The 5,156-nt window shown below is 32.1% G+C and overlaps 1 long non-coding RNA gene across 3 annotated transcripts; it reads left to right on the forward strand.

Moving 5' to 3' along the window:
- The first annotated feature begins 1,331 nt into the window (after positions 1-1,331).
- On the forward strand, positions 1,332-4,705 carry LOC133312885 (uncharacterized). 3 transcript variants are annotated; one of them, XR_009751743.1, is made up of 8 exons: positions 1,332-1,777; positions 1,886-2,077; positions 2,154-2,203; positions 2,679-2,755; positions 3,316-3,484; positions 4,231-4,293; positions 4,409-4,493; positions 4,600-4,705. It is a non-coding gene; the product is annotated as an uncharacterized LOC133312885 (long non-coding RNA). The 3 variants fall into 3 exon arrangements; XR_009751742.1 differs by lacking the exon at positions 4,600-4,705 and having other exon boundaries at positions 4,231-4,533; XR_009751744.1 differs by lacking the exons at positions 2,154-2,203; positions 4,600-4,705 and having other exon boundaries at positions 4,231-4,533.
- The last annotated feature ends 451 nt before the right edge of the window (positions 4,706-5,156 follow it).

The following is a 5,156-nucleotide window of genomic DNA, read 5'->3' on the forward strand; positions in this document are numbered from 1 at the left end:
AAATTGTTGATTCATCGCTAGAGATGGCTTAGAACAATAGTTCATTATCTAATGGATTTTTTCTTTCTATTACTCTATCCGAGAGTTATACATATTTATCAAATCTGTTCTGGTAGAGCCCCCAGACGACGTGTTTTTTTGAAACGAGGTCCTCTGTAACGTGACATAAAGACTCGGTCTTCCTCCATAGCAGGTTTTTTCAGAAAACTCCAACGAAATTTTTGTCCGTTGATACTTTCAACGGAATTTTGGTCTTTTTCCGTCCAAAATTCCAACGGAATAATTTTCCGTTGAAAATTCAAACGGAATTTTGGTCTTTTTCCGTTGAAAATTACAACGGAATACTTTTCCGTTGAAAATTCCAAAGGAATTTTGGTCCGTTGATACTTTCAACGGAATTTTGGTCTTTTTCCGTCGAAAATTTCAACGAAATTATTTTTCGTTGAAAATTTTCACGGAATTTTTATCCGTTGATAATTTTAACTGAATTTTTTGTTCTACATTTTGTTCTTCAAGTAATCAAATCATAAATTTCTTTTATGCAATAATGGTATCATTTATAATTATTTATAGTGTTGTACATACATATTGAAACATTCGTGTGACAATGCAAGTAGTCATGACTATTCATAACTTGAAGTGTTGAAGTAATGGATGAAGTTATGAGCATACAAAAATGATGCTCAGATGTACTCACATGAAAATGGATATGAAAATACGTAAAATGGATGAAGTTATGAGCATACAAAAATGACTCGTGAGAGATAATGACTTATTAGTGTCAAAATTTTGGTATTTTTTCGATGGAAATTACAATGGAATAATTTTTCGTTGAAAATTCCAACGGAATTTTGGTCTGTTGATACTTTCAACAAAATTTTGGTCTTTTTCCTTTGAAAACTACAACGAAATAATTTTCTGTTGAAAATTCCAACAGAATTTTGGTCCGTTGATACTTTCAAAAGAACTTGCATAGTTGGATGACATATAAATAAATTTTAAATTAGATTTTTTACCAGAAACCAAAATTTTGATTCAGAATTTTATAATATAATTTATAAATGATCAATTGCTTAATATTACAAATTTATAGTTAGCACATAATAATTGATAAATTTATATATGATCCCAAAATTAGTTAATATTCTTAACAAAAGTTTTATAATTAGCATAAAATATATCATTTTAATTTATAATTAACAATTAATTATATAATTTAATCATTCTAAAATTTATTTAATTTTAAATTTGGTATTTTTCCCTATTTGTTATCTTCCCTCCAAACACAAATTATTTCCCTCTGTTTTAATTTTTTACGATGATGGGTAGCAGCAGAGAGAGAAGAACCCCTCACATTTACAATCCCTTCGTGCTCTTCTCATTCTTCCCCCATCACTCTCTCAGACAAACTCAAGCGTCTCCGTGAAGTTTCTAGAACGAGGGTCTTCTCTTCGCTGGCTCCGCGGCTGCCGCCGATGCTGAGTTCAGATTCCTTCACCTGATTTTCGGCAAAAGCCCCATCTTTGGCACCGTTGAGTTGTACGAACACCACTTGTTCCTTTGCTGCAAGAACCCTCGGGTTTGGCCATCGCAAATCGAGGCTACAAGAACCCTCTAGAAGCTATGGCTAATCGTGGGTCCCTCTATCTTCAGCCACGTGGCAGCATTCACCACGAACGATGTTACCTACGCCTTCGCGAGTCACCTCGGCGATGTTGAACTCGCTGCCATTTCTATTGCCAACACTGTCATCGTTGGCTTCAATTTCGGCCTCCTTGTAAGTTCTCTGTAACTCCCATATATACATTCACGGTTTGTCCTGTTCCAATTTTCTCATTTTTTTTTAAATTCAAATAATTTAATTTAATTTCTCTGTTCTGTTTAGTTGGGGATGGAGAGAGCGTTGGAGACACTGTGCGGGCTTGGGTTTGGGGCAAAGAGATATCACATGCTTATACCACTGATCTAGAAGAGGTTGAGGAGGTTAACAAGTAGCTTGCAGTTCTTGAGCAATCTTCCCAATATAAAGATCCATTATTTATGTTGGAGCTTGTTCTTCACCAACAAACCACCAGCGGTATTTTCCTTTTAATATTAAACGGTACTAAGTACTAATTATGATTTCATTAAGAGTAAATAAATATCCATGACAGGTGAAAAAACTTCCTATTTTTCTTGGCAAAGGATGGTCGATACAGTGAAGGTGTTGCCATTTATTCTTTCAAATTTTCATTCAAATTAGTTGTAGTATTTTGTTACTGTGATCCCTTTTTGGTTGCTATTGGTTGATTAGATTAACGGCTGAATAAACTTTAGCTTTTTAGGTGTAATTTACTTGTATGCCCTAGATTATGTTTGCCCCAGCCATGTGGACCTGATAGTGAAGATTGGCCCTTTTAAAGCATCCGAGCTTAGTTTTTGTTCTTATGGTTTAGCTGTTACAATTGTCATTTATCTGCTGATTATTGTACTATAAGCTTACCAAATGAGAGGTCACAATACCGCTAATTCTTTTAGAAAAATCTGGAAAGAATTCAGAGGTGATTTACAATGATAGAAGTTAATTCTGAATGATTTTGGTCCTCTACCATTTGAAACAGTTAAATGATGTAGAATGCTTTGCTTCATTGCCTTATTTCATCCTTCAGTGTAATTGACTTGGGTGATGATGCTTGCAGTGACTATTGCAACATTGATAGATCTTGGTTTCTTATGGTTTAGAGAGTTTTATTAAGAGTCTTCACGAGTTATTCAGGTAATACTTATCACCACAAGATTATTTGAATTTCATATCTATAATGTTCACCAGAAAGACTCCTAAATATGAGCAGTTACATATTTCCTTGCTACTTGCAAGATATTGTATTCCTATCTTTCACTGATAGAAATCTATTTTTACTAGTAGTTGAATCAAACCATCAAATAATGGTAGGCTAGCAGCTTGGAATGCAGTATTTCCTATAAATTTTTTGTTGGAGATAGCCGGATGATGGTTTGGGTCTTTGTTATTTTGAATTTTTATTTTTCAAAAAAACTCTTACTCTTATAGATGTTTTTACTTTTGCCTGACCCTTTAGAAGTTAACAATTTGTCTCTTTTCCAGTGTACTTTAGTTGTCCCCAACTCCCCACCCTGTCCCAAATTTGTTAATTTTACATAGACTGCTCATGGAGACTGAGCAAAGGAAGGATGATAACTTAGTAATATTTTTCTAAGTCTGCATATTGACGTGTTTTGGTATTTAGCTTGAGTTGTTTGTGGAATTGTTTTTTTAAAAAAATATGAAAAAATGGTCTGCTTGTTCAAATTTTGCAGAATCTGGAATACCTTGAGGAATTTCATTTTCAAATTCAGAAATTAAGGATATATATATGTAATACCGGTGGCAAGTGGAACGAATGGAAAATTGCTTCTTACAGAGAAACATACCTTGCGCAGTTGTCATGGAGTTGTGATTGCCATTGATCCATTGGCAGGGTTATGTGTAAGTCAAATTGCCTTAAGTTCTTGCTTGTCAGAGCTTAGCTTTTATAAGTTTTTATGATGTTGGTCTGTTTATTTAAAAAGCAATAACATGTAGATACCTATTGTGGTCTTATTCTTATGTTCTTTTTTGCTCTATATATTTCTCAGATACGTGGCTCTGAATATGCAAATATTGGCCTTATATATAGATAGATACGTAGCTTTTTTGCTCTAAATATATATTGCCTTTTGTGTATATATATATATATATATACACACACACACGTAGCCTTATATATATATATATAAGGTTTAGAGCAAAAAAGTATACGTAGCTATATATGAACACGCATATATACGTAGACTTTTTTTTATATATTTTACTTTTTTGTTAATAATACTTTAGCTTCAAATAGCTACACGCATATAATGTTTTTTATAGTTAGATTTTTTTTTTGCAATTTATTTATTTTTTGGTTTAATAGAGAATTATTTGTAAAACTAGTTTGTATTTTTTATTATACGTAAATTTTTTTTAATAAAGTTAAACTTTGGAGGTTGCTACATCAACACGATATATATATATATATATATGTAAAACTAGAGCTCCCACTTGCATTTCTCATGATCTCGCTCATATTTTTCACAACCGAAGTAAAAAGTAACCTAGAAATCAAGAATAAACAAAAAATCTCGACTAGTGGCTCAACAACTATTTTTTTGTAGTGACTAGTGAATTTCCTATAACAATTTTTCTTTTTGCAGGTGCATAAGGATCCTTTTCTGATGTCTGGATATAAAGTTATAGATGGCAGTGGCACTATGCTGGTAAAGAATTTTGGTGATTTTTAATCTTATTTCATATCATCCATCATTTTCACGAGTTTTGACTTTTTTTTCTAAGAAAAACATGTAATGGGGTATTGTTGGTTTTGATCTTAAGATTGTTGTTGGAGAAGAGATAGAAACATGTAAGGATTATCACTTTGAACAGACCAAGGCAATTGAATGCTATCTCACCTGAACTGGTTAGTCCACTCAATCGACCTTTGAATTGTTTGATGTGGATATTGGATTGCTCTGAAATAGAGTGATGTGTGAAATTATTTTAGGTATAATTTTTTTCTATTGCAGATCCTTCGTGACAAACAAATAGTGCATATTTTGGTGGCTAGGGCAAGTGTTAAGACATCAGCCTTTAGTTAGCATTTTTCTTCCGTTTCATGTATTTTCTTTAGACTTCATTTGAATTTAAGTTATCTTATTAATACATATTAATTTTACATTTGAATATTATTATAATAATTTTCAGAGAATATTTAATTGTTAGAAGCATATTTCATATTTAGGAAAATTTTCTTTCAATTAAAATTTAGAATTTTTTCTCATTTTGATTGTATGTAGGAAAATTTAGTAGATTTTAAATGATTTTAAAAAAATAAAAGTTGTTTTTGCTGCTTATTTTTTTAATTATTAAGCAAAAGTCCAGCGGCGATTTTTAACGGTTGCCATTAATTTTGTGCAAAGAAAAAGTTTAATGGTTGGTTATTCCGTTGGTTGAGAAAATCGACTCCAAATCATGCATATGGATTTAGTGGCCCCATATACGTAGGTAGTTTTCAAAATGACGTCAATATTTATGCCGTCAGTTTAAAATGCCGTCGATATTTGTTGAATTAAAATCCATATGA

This window comes from Gastrolobium bilobum, unplaced genomic scaffold, assembly GCF_033153095.1.
Source record: "Gastrolobium bilobum isolate Gb01-03AN ecotype WA unplaced genomic scaffold, APGP_CSIRO_Gbil_v1 utg35827, whole genome shotgun sequence".
Taxonomy (NCBI): Eukaryota; Viridiplantae; Streptophyta; class Magnoliopsida; order Fabales; family Fabaceae; genus Gastrolobium; species Gastrolobium bilobum.